This window comes from Lagenorhynchus albirostris, chromosome 4, assembly GCF_949774975.1.
Source record: "Lagenorhynchus albirostris chromosome 4, mLagAlb1.1, whole genome shotgun sequence".
Classification (NCBI taxonomy): Eukaryota; Metazoa; Chordata; class Mammalia; order Artiodactyla; family Delphinidae; genus Lagenorhynchus; species Lagenorhynchus albirostris.
In genome coordinates this window covers 13,229,567-13,241,086 of record NC_083098.1, presented here as the reverse complement: position 1 = coordinate 13,241,086, position 11,520 = coordinate 13,229,567, and the positions used below count along the sequence as shown (strand labels likewise).

At 36.4% G+C, this 11,520-nt stretch overlaps 1 long non-coding RNA gene across 1 annotated transcript in view; it reads left to right on the top strand.

Moving 5' to 3' along the window:
- The first annotated feature begins 1,195 nt into the window (after positions 1 to 1,195).
- Positions 1,196 to 11,520, top strand: part of LOC132519181 (uncharacterized) — a 31,560-nt gene continuing 21,235 nt past the window's right edge. The window contains exons 1-3 of the long non-coding RNA XR_009540110.1: positions 1,196 to 1,305; positions 9,049 to 9,133; positions 11,123 to 11,231. This is a non-coding gene — a long non-coding RNA (uncharacterized LOC132519181). The remainder of the gene's footprint in view (positions 1,306 to 9,048; positions 9,134 to 11,122; positions 11,232 to 11,520) is intronic.

Sequence of the window (11,520 nt, the reverse complement as noted above, 5' to 3'; positions counted from 1 at the left end):
AGAGCCCGTGCTCCGCAACAAGAGAAGCCACTCCAATAAGAAACCCGCGCACCACAACGAAGAGTAGCCCCTGCTCTCTGCAACTAGAGAAAGCCCACGTGCAGCAACGAAGACCCAACGCAGCCAAAAATAAATTTAAAAAATAAATAAATTTATATAAAAAAGAAATAATTAAAAAAAATAAAATAAAATGGAGTTGGGAATCCAGAAGGGGAAACTCTCACGCACTACCACTTATTACCATCTGCAGACCCCAAGAAGGAAGAGACATACCTTGCATCTCCAACAGGAAAAAGATTACTACTTTACTACCCCGGCAGAGGAAGGAAGATTTTCTGCTTGCCCAGCAACAAGTGCAAACAGTGGGAACATTGCAACTCAGCCACTGGGAAACCATCATTAGCCTGAACTCTCACTTTCCTCTGATGGACTTTCATTCAAAACACCTCCTCCCAACCTTTCCCTCTCCTCTATAAAGTAACGTTACTCTCCTTTGTTTGCTGGACTTGGCTATGGTTTTTGCTACAGAGAATTGCAATTCTCCTCTATCCCTGAATAAACTTATTTTGCTTGTAAAATAACTTGCTGTTTTTAACAGAAATAATACTTTATTTTGCTTTTCTTCTCTTCTACTTTTTCCCAAGAAACCTAAGAATTGTTTCAAACTTGTACTATGTGTGAACTTTCTAAATAGATTGTAGTGGGTTTGTGAGCTTTAGGAGAGACAACGCTTGGGGAAAAGATCCCAGGCTGGTGAGACTTAGGGACTTGGATTTCATCAGATGAGCACCGAGAGACTTCGTTTGCTCACTGGTAAATGGAGAAAATAATATTGGCTCTGTCTGCCTTACAAGGCCGTGTGAGAAATAAATGAGATAAAAAATAATTATTTGAAAATTCCTAAAGCACAAATACAAAATATTAGTCCAGGGTAGAAAACTTTGTAAGTTTCAAGGTGAAAAAGTTAGTGCTAATCTAATCTAAAAGTCAGTATGTGATAACTTTTTATTACTGTGCTTATAATTTTATGAATAACAGGAAAAAACCATATATGATATGGTTAAATGGTTCATACGGATGACCTAGCAATTTCATACATACTCCAAGAAGACCATAAATACTACTCTTTACATGGTAAACATGGGTCAAAATGTTAATACGAAACAAATTTTTTATTTCTTTCCTCAGAATAAGAACTTCTTGGAAAAATAATTGAAGCATCAAAGAATGCTCTGGATGAAACAGGTCCTGGACACAAATTCCAGTTTGCAGCCTACATTCCCTCAGTCTTACGTCTCATTTTGGGTATGCAATTCTGTAGTTGTTGTCTTTTTTCTTTGAGGTTACAAACTTGCATGTGTATGCAGGTGTTTTGAGAACTTGTTTTTGAAAAGTTGATTGGTGGAATGGATTTGAAAAGACCACGAAGGATCAGTGATCCGTTAAGTAAAAACAAATTTAACCACTTACATGATGTTGTCCCAACCTTGTTAATGAAAAAGAAATAAATGTTTGAAGCAAATTAACTCGGAGACTCTCCAGGATTTCTTAATGCAGCTAAACTCCTTTAAGAAATGCTTGGAATTTTTGTTTTAATTGATATTTCACATTAACAAGCTGGCATCCCTTAATGGCCTGAAATAAGAGCCATTTAACTGAGCTCAGTCACCCGTGAAAATTAATTTTCAAGATTTAATAAAGGATATTATGAAGGGTGGGCCAAGATGATTCCCATGATGAAAATCAGTGTAATGATACTAAGGGCAAACTGTGCAAGCCCACCATGGGTTCAGGTATTTCAGTGGGCCTCCCAGTCAATGTTACCCCTTCCTAAAAGAGATTATTGCCAAAGTTTTACTGACGATGAATAATTAATTCTAGTGGCTTTTGGAACATGTAGTTTGTTGATTGAAATATTGGATAAAAATATAGAGTATACAACATGGCTCATTTTTAAATGGATTCAGACCTTTTACAGGTCAAACCAACTAAGCCTCTCCTTCAAACATAAAGATGTACATAACTCTAAAGTGAGATTTAATTGTGTCCCAAAAGCAATGTTATATAAAAGGTCATATCCCACACATAGCATGGCCTTATGTATCCACAGAAAGACACACAAACACAAGCACTTTCATTTGCCATGTGATGTAGCGCCTAGAATGTTATGTCCATACTGCCTTTGTAAGACTTTTAAAAAGGCATAATTGAGGAAGCACCCCAAGTGAAAAGTATACACCCAGAGGCAAATATATTTGAAAATATTTTTCTTCTTTTAATAGATTAATTTAGACATTTGTTGATATGACAGGTACTTTTGGTGTCATACTTCTATAATATTACATTATGCTTTAAAATATTTTTGTGGGTTTAAAGTTTTTTGGTTTGTTTTTATTATTTTGATTGAGTGTTTTGAAGGTTTGCATTTGTGTTCTATTTATTACATTTATAACTATTACTTTACATAATACTCTTAATCCTCTACTATTTTAAATAGTATCTGTTAATTTCCTTTGATGAGTAATAAAAAAAATTAGGTATTTCTTTTTCCTTCCCATTCTTTTACCCATTCTCTTTCCCATTCATTGTGATTGGTTATAATATCTTTCTTAGTGTTTACTTTTACTGTTACGTGTTCTTATGACTCTATTATATTATTTTCTACCTTTAAGTGATATATCTTAAATCCCAGCTACATAAGATGAGGTTATCAGTGTGCATTATATTTTCCCCAGATTCTCACCTGCTTCACTGTATAATTTTTGTGAGAGATCTCATTTCTATATTGTCAAAGTTTATACTATTTTCGCTTGATTCTGTAATCATAACCCTATATCCATGTTACTCTTGGTCCTATGGTTATATAGGATTAATATTCATCATCACCTTTTCCTCATTCATCTCGTACTTGGATGAAGTTCTTAATCTAATTGTTTTTTCTTTTTCAAAATGGTTTACTCTTATAATTAGATGATAAAATAGCCAGGTATAATTTTTTTATTAGGTGACAGTGTCTTTTTTCGGTAATTTGTAGGCAATGCTCAGTGAATTTTTCATGTTCAGTGTTGACTTGAAGGCCTGTCTGATTTTGTTTTTCTCCTTTACTGGCTTTTGTGGGATAGTCCCAATTTATGCCTATTGTCCAGTCATACTTTTTTTTTTTTTTTTTTTTTTTTTTTTACTGTGCGCAGGCCTCTCACTGTTGTGGCCTCTCCCGTTGCGGAGCACAGGCTCCGGACGTGCAGGCTCAGCAGCCATGGCTCACGGGCCTAGCCGCTCCGCGGCATGTGGGATCTTCCCGGACCGGGGCACGAACCCGTGTCCCCTGCATCGGCAGGCGGACTCTCAACCACTGCGCCACCAGGGAAGCCCTATTTTTAAGGTTTTTGATAAGCATCACCAAGTTGCTTTTCAGGAAGATTACACCAGAAAATCTTCCACCATGAACATATGAATGTGCTCATTTCAGCTCATGTTTGCTAACAGTGAATACTATTATTTTGAGATATTTGTTTATTGCATTCCTGAAAAGTAGTATCTCATTGTATCAGAGGCAGCCAGTTGCCACCAAAATCCCTTCTTCCATTCTGCAGCATGGATCTGTAGTTCCCCTCTTTTCCATGTGTCTGCTCAGCTACAGGCCTCATCCCCCAGCCCCCCTTGCAGCTAGATTTCACTTTGTGGCTAGATTATGAGCAGTGTAAACAGAAGGACATGTGCCACTTATGGATCTTGACCTCAAAACACTGACTGACTACTTCCCTGAGGTTTTTTTTCCACTGTCTTTCCCCTAGTACATGGGTGAGCCTATGACAATGTGTTTGGGAATTGCAGAACTACAAGATGGGAGAAAATGGTGTTCCTGAATGATAGTGTGAAACAAAACCACTCAGCTGACTTGGACTTTGTCACCCATGACTGTTGTAAGAGAGAGAACTTAATTACTATGTTCTTTAAGCCACTGTATTTTGGGCCTGTTTATTACATCAGCCTAGCTTTTACCCTGATTTATGTACTCATTTTATTTTATTTTGAATTATTTGCTGACTTTATATTACAAATTTCTTTCTGGGGCTAAATGGGTTTGAAATAACGCTTTGTACATTAAAATTAATAGCCCTTTGTTGTTTATAATTTCATTTTCTTTCAAATTCTTCTTAGGCAGTTACACTTCTCAATTATCTTGGTATCATGTCCAATGCATTTCTTCGTTTTACTTAGGGAAATATTCTATGCTAATATACATAATGCTATTAATGAGAGTCTTGAAACTAATATTCTCTTTCTGCTTCTGCCATTAACTCATCTATAAAATTAATTTCCAAGACCTCTTCTAGCTGTATAATTCTGTGATTCAGAATAGCTTTCATACTTGAGAACTAATAAGGACACAAACATCTAAGAGCTACAACTTTAAACCACAAGAAGAACGAGATAAGTATTATAGATCATCTAACTATTTTTTGCCATTTCCTTCTTTCTGCTGTATTTCTTAAAGAATTGGAGATGGGATAATAACATAAGGGGGATTTCAATAAATTTTTTGAAGCTGGACATTAGATAGAGGAATGAGAACTGAATTAGTTGGGTTACCATCTCAGTGATTATAGTGGGGCCTACTGATGTAATTAATCACCATGCAGAACCTATAAGAGATTCATCAATTGAAGGTGTCAAGTACTGTGAAGGATAAATATAGACCCTTTCTCATATCTCAGGAGAGGAGAGTTTTAATCAGGACCAGGGGGTACCTGGCATTTAAGAGTACCGGGGTGAGAGGTAGGGATGAAAACATGGTATGTAGTGAAAATCTTCATACTGAACTGTGGAATCCTCAGTCACTTCCTTTATTCCTAGCATTTCTGAAGTAATGTGTATAGAAAACTCTGAATGACCCTAGAGAAAATATCTTAAAGTGCTGAAATTTGAATTTCTTCCCATGAAAAGTGCCTAATATAACGAAAATCCATATAACTGCATATCATCATAAACTTTCAGAAAAGGAATAAAGAAAAAAAAATCCTAAAGTCTTCCTGAAGGTAAAACAGGTCATGAATAAAAGATCAGAAATAAGAATGACATTAGATACCTCAAGAACAAAACTGAAGTATGAAGAAAATAGAGCCATACCCTTACAATTGAAAGAAAAAATAATTCTCACTCAATTAAGTGTGAGGATAAAGATATTTTCAAATTCTCAGTGTTTCAAAAAGTGACCTCCCATTCACCTTGTTTCTCCTAGGAATTGACTGGAGGATATGTTCAGCTAAAATGAGGGAGTAGATCAAGAAAAAGGAAGTGAAAAAAAAATTAAAAAAAAAGAAAGGGGCTTCCCTGGTGGCGCAGTTGTTGAGAGTCCGCCTGCCGATGCAGGGGACACTGGTTCGTGCCCCGGTCTGGGAAGATCCCACATGCCGCGGAGCGGCTGCGCCCGTGAGCCATGGCCGCCGAGCCTGCGTGTCCGGAGCCTGTGCTCTGCAACGGGAGAGGCCACAACAGTGAGAGGCCCGCGTACCGCAAAAAAAAAAAAAAAAAGGAAAAAGGAAGAGGTGGAGCCCTGAAAAGAGGGGAAGACATTGTGAAGGGAATTATTAGGATGATGGCTGTGTATAGATGGAGAGAGAAGACAGTCTACAGTGGAGCAGGAGAATGGAGGAGCTGAACTGACATCTCCTGGACAGACAATTTGAAGTAGTAGAAAACTTGGAAAAAATCTTGCTAGGTCTGTTTGAATCTTTGGGGAAAATTAGAGATAGGCACATAACAGGCCAATCAAAAAGAAGTTAGGTATTAACTAGGGAAAATAATCTTATGAAACACCAACATAATTGTAGTATACTTGGCAGTATACAGTCTTTACATAATCACAATGCTGTAAACTCTGACTACTGATCTCACCAAACAATTACAAGTATATTAGAAAGGAGGGTGGAGGTGAGATACGTGTTTATGAGATTACTAAATCTTCACCTGTCTCCGGTGCTATTTTATCTTTAAACTATGAATGTGAATTTCTATAGTAAAATAAAAAAACATTATAGACAAGAATATATCCATACTTTGCATTAGATTTCCAGAAATTTTCTTGGAATAATCTTTTAAAACTGCTGTCTGTGCTTTTAGAACTGATCCTTGCAATGCTCCAACTGTAAAAGCAAGAGCGATGCAGTTGTATTTTTAAGATATTGTAGACACACTTTTAAAAGTGTTCTTCTTAGGTCAAACTTCTCTCTTGTTTTTTTAAAAACTTTATCAGTGTTTCAATATTCTTTAGCCACTGGTTTTCAGTGAAGGTTGAAACCCTGAAGTTCCACAGAATCCTTGATAACAGGTCTCCTTATCCTACATGAAATGAAAAAATACATGATTTGATGATTAAGGGTTCATTCTAAACAGAATCAAAGGGAATTATATATCACATTTTTATATTTGAGCACAAATTTTATATCTTTTAACAATCATATTAAGTTACTTGCTCTTGCTTCTAACCCTTTGTTCTCCACAGGTCTTGCCATGCTGTCTGAATAGAATATCCTTTCCACTATTTGTCTCTTGATCCATATTTGTGCCTTTATCAAACATCAATTGAAAATAAATTTTCTTCATCAAGACCACTTGAATGGTTCTACTCTACACTGATCATTCCATTATTCCATTTCTCTTAGCGTTGATTTTTTGTTACATTAATTTGTACCTGTTTCCATGTCATCTTTGCATGTGTTGTTATATCTTTTCATCTGCATTTTGTTCCCCTATTATATTGCAAATTCTCTGAGAATGAGGACAATGTCCTTAACTTCATTTGCATATCTCCATGACATCCAGTAGAGAATGCCATTTGAAGGCAGCACTCAATTAAATCACATTTCCACTGACAGAATCATGTCTAGCTTTGGAAAATATGGTTTATGAGGCACTAAGTATATATACTTTTGTTATGTATACTTTTTTCTTAAGAATTCTTTAGGGAACATACATATACAGTATTATGTAGAAGATACATGCTGAGTGGCTTCAAAAAAACTTACCACCCAATGTACTGACTTATAATTTTTAAAAGTTCAGATGGCAGATAACAAAATATCATATATATATGCAGTTTGGACAAATAATATTAATTCATTCCAATAATATCCAAAATAAACAAACAACAAAATTTTATCATATGTTCTTTCTCTCCATAGTTTAAAAAGTAGTCAGCCTGGGGCTTCCCTGGTGGCGCGGTGGTTGACAGTCCGCCTGCCGATGCAGGGGACACAGGTTCGTGCCCGGGTCTGGGAGGATCCCACATGCCGTGGAGCGGCTGGGCCCGTGAGCCATGGCCGCTGAGCCTGCACGTCCGGAGCCTGTGCTCCGCAAAGGGAGAGGCCACAACAGTGAGAGGCCCGTGTACAACAACAACAACAACAAAAAGTAGTCAGCCTGAATTTATATATTTACATTAAAAATGTATGTTGAGAATGGTAAAATTTCTAACAGACTTTGGCTTTCTATAGTATCCAGAATGTATATAACCTCTTTAGCTTGGTTTTTTACACACTTGCCTCAAACTCCTTTTTCAATCTCATCAAAATTGTATCAAACGCGCAGTTCCAGAATTCTGCTTTTGGCTCCGTAAACACAGAATCTTAAAATGTTAAAGCTGGAAGAGTTCATTAAGTTCCAAAAATTCCCAAATATTCCAGAGCAATAGAATCAGGAAATAATTCATAAAACTGAAGATCCCAGGCCCTATTCCCAGCAGTTGCCACTTATGAGGTAGGGCCTAGAAATCTATTATTTTAACAGGCACCCTGCTTATTCCTAATGTATTGACAAATCAATGATTTAGTCTAGTTTCTTCATTATAGATATAAATAAATGAAGACATTATACATATATAAGTATGTGTGTGTGCATATGGATGTATTGTAAATGTCATGCTGCTCCTCAGATGTAAGCAAATTCTAATTTTTCTTTTATTTTTTATTGAATTTTCTTTTATTTTTTATTGAATTTTCTTTTATTTTTTATTGAATTACAATGTCGTGTTAATTACTTCGTACAGCAAAGTGACTCAGTTATACACATATATACATTCTTTTTCATATTCTTTTCCATTATGTTTTATCACAGGATATTGACTATATTTCGCTGTGCTATATATATAGTAGGACCTTGTTGTTTACCCATTCTATACATACCAGTTTACATCTGCTAATCGCAAACTCCTAATCCAGCCCTCTCCCACCCTCCTACCCCTAGGCAACCAGCAGTCTATTCTCTATGTCCCTGGTGAATTCTAATTCTTAATCCCTCCCTGCTTCCATCCCCTGTCCCATGGCACACTTCCACCTATATCCCTTGGGCAGTTCCATCTTCAAGGCTTTGCCCACACTCTTTCCCATCTGCTGTGGCCTCTCTTTTCCTTTCGGCCAAATCAGTCTTTATGGTACATATCTATCAAGATGCCTTCAGCATCTCACATTCATACAGTTATCTTTCTTCACTAAATTCTTGTTGAACCATTTATCTGACACTGAATCAGATACTGCTGGCATGAAGATTATTTATGGATAATAGTGAATTCTACTCTGGCTTGTGTTCCCATCAAGCCTATTAGAAATTCTATCTTGGGAAAAATTTTACCACCGTGGGGCGGAGGGGGGAACCTTATTAATGGCAACAAATCCATACGCATTTTGGGAAAGTGTTTTAACTATCAGCAAACCACATCAATGATCTGACATAGTCTGAAAGTATCATGATATCTCAGTTTCTCAGAAAAGAGATTCTCAAATTTTAATGCACAGATGAATCACTTGCAGTTGGAATCTCTTAGTATGGTCCAGTGGTATTTTAATCTACACTTATTATTCTATTACTTAGCTTTTGATTTGATTTTATCTCTCATTCAATTGGAAATCTCACAAAGTATTCTGTCTTCGCCAATCCTCCATAGCATCTGTGTATCATATACATAATAAATGGTTAATAAATAATTGAATTGAATAATTAAATTTGTTAAGACTGCTACCTAACTTTCTGATTTTAAAATCTCTTGTTAAGACACGTAAAGCAGAAGTTTAACTGGAAGAAATCTGAGCTGCACCGTAGAAAATCCTTTCTCCTTTGTTTAAGCCAAAAGTAAAAGGTAAGAAAAAGGTAAAAGATGTCATTCTCAAAAAGAAAACCCCAGAATATGTAAAGAGTGGGTCTTCTTTTGCCAGCATCAACTTTAGTTCACATAATTATTTATAATTAGTTCACATAATTATTTATATGAAACTTGCGAATTAAATTATTTATTTATTTACAAAATCAGCTGTGCTAGATTGTAGAATTTAGAAATAATTCTCACCCATGAAGGATTAATAACTGTTGGACTAAATGTTCTTGTCCCAACTGGCTTTATTATTTATTTATTTGGCTGAACCGGGTCTTAGTTGCAGCATGCAGGATCCAGTTCCCTGACCAGGGATCAAACCCGGGACCCCTGCATTGGGAGCATGGAGTCTTAACCACTGGACCACCAGGGAAGTCCCACCAACTGGCTTTAGAATTTAACTAAAAAATCAGACAGGCCTGTCTCTCAAGGAAGAGCTGCTATAAAATCAGTTGCAAAGGACACTTTCCCTATTGTCATGTCGCTAATCAGTTTGTTTTATACAAGCATCTGAATGCCATGTGTGACTCTCTAAGGTTTAATGGATCACCAAAGTAGTAAATTGTGTGTTCTATCTGACAAGGTTGCAGGGTTTTAAACCTATTGTAGTAGATAGTAGAGGACACTTAGTGGACTTCAGACCCTCATTCCTGTGCCTCTCTTTGCAGTAAGTATTTCTGGAGATGCACAGACTTTTTCAGGTCTCTAGGACTCATTTAGGCCAGTAACTGTCATAAGTTTTACCAGGAATTCCTTCTTTTGGATTAAGGCTCCAAGATTCATTTGCTATAATCACAAAACCTTAATCTTCCCAGTTCATGCATATATGGCTGTATTAGTGTAACTTTAGTCCATTTATGAATATTCTTCATATCATTTGAAATATGCATATAGAGAAAAAGCAGCCAGTAAAGTGACAGCTGTATATTAAAAAGAATTTTTTTTTGCTGTGGCTCCTCCTTAAATGGGAAGGAGGAATAAAATGTTTTTTATTATCAGGAGACGTCTATTTTTCAATTTAGGACTTCTTTCCCTTGCTTATAGTCATTTTATTAATTACTATGACAATATCTCTGAGATATAGGTTGGTATTGTTATCTTAATTTTATGGTTACTGCATTTAATCTATTTTATGCTTATCTCTGGTCTCTAGTTTATGGCAATGTGCATCCTGGCAAAAGAGTCTGAAACTTTCCCACATTTCTGTGATATAACCCACGCACTTTGTCCCATATTTGAGAATAGCTCCATCCTATGAACCACACCCATCTTTGTAGGTATGCTGATTTCTTCACTTCTAGGTGTGAAGTTGTATCACATATTTATTACCTCTAGTAAACATTAGCATGAGGCTGTGATTGAAAGTGTCCCAAGTGGGATTTCATTTTCAGTATTCAACAATGAGGAGAGTCCTTGCATGCATGCCTTGTTCTATTAGACTTTCAGTCTTGTGCCCTCCCCCCTCCCCTATTTTCTTTCATTCTCTGACAAAGAAATTCTCACTTGTTCATAAATGAATCTGATGTTCTTAGATGCAGGGAGGAGCAGAAGAGGAAGGGTAGAAAACCTGAGAGGCCACATGGAAGAGGTTCAGAGCACCGACTCTGAAGTCAGCTGGCCTGAATAGTACGGGGCTCTGCCCTTAATAGCTGGGTATTTTGAGAAAGTTACTTTACCTTGGTGTGCCTCAGTTTCTCTATCTTTAAAATGGGAATAAAGCCAGAATTTGCATTACAGAGTTTTTCTAAGGATTAAGTAGATAAGTATTTGTAAAGCACTTAGAAGGATGCCTAGCACAGAGAGTGATATATAAATAGATAAACAACAGGTGTTCTGGGTGATTGAAACTGACAATAACTGATTACAGTTTTAGGACTTTGCACTACCTTAGGAATTTGAATCATTTCAATATACAAATTTGTATAGAAAAATCAAAGTTTCTATTTATATATATATTTCTTTCCTTTGTTGCTACAGGCCATTAATTAGACAATGGAAAAGAGATCATAACAGTAGATGGTTACATTGGAATGGTTACTACAAGAGACAAATACTCTTCTTGGCCTGAGTTCACTAAGTTCATCTTGTAAGTAGACATGGAAATAATACTTATTACTTCCTCTAGGAGTCTCCTGGGCAATTCTACAAGATCCTTTGCCTGGAAATTTCTGTGAATAAATTGCTAACAGTTTGCTAATGAGTGAGTCATGATATATATTAGTCGTTTTTACCTACACAAGGAGAATACCCTTTTCCAAAAACTCCCTCTTCCTTAAGGTGTGGCAAGGCCTGAAATATTCACACAAACATTTGAATAGCACTCTCTATCTTCCGGACATTTTACGACCATTTGAAGTAAGTTTGCAAACCAGCAA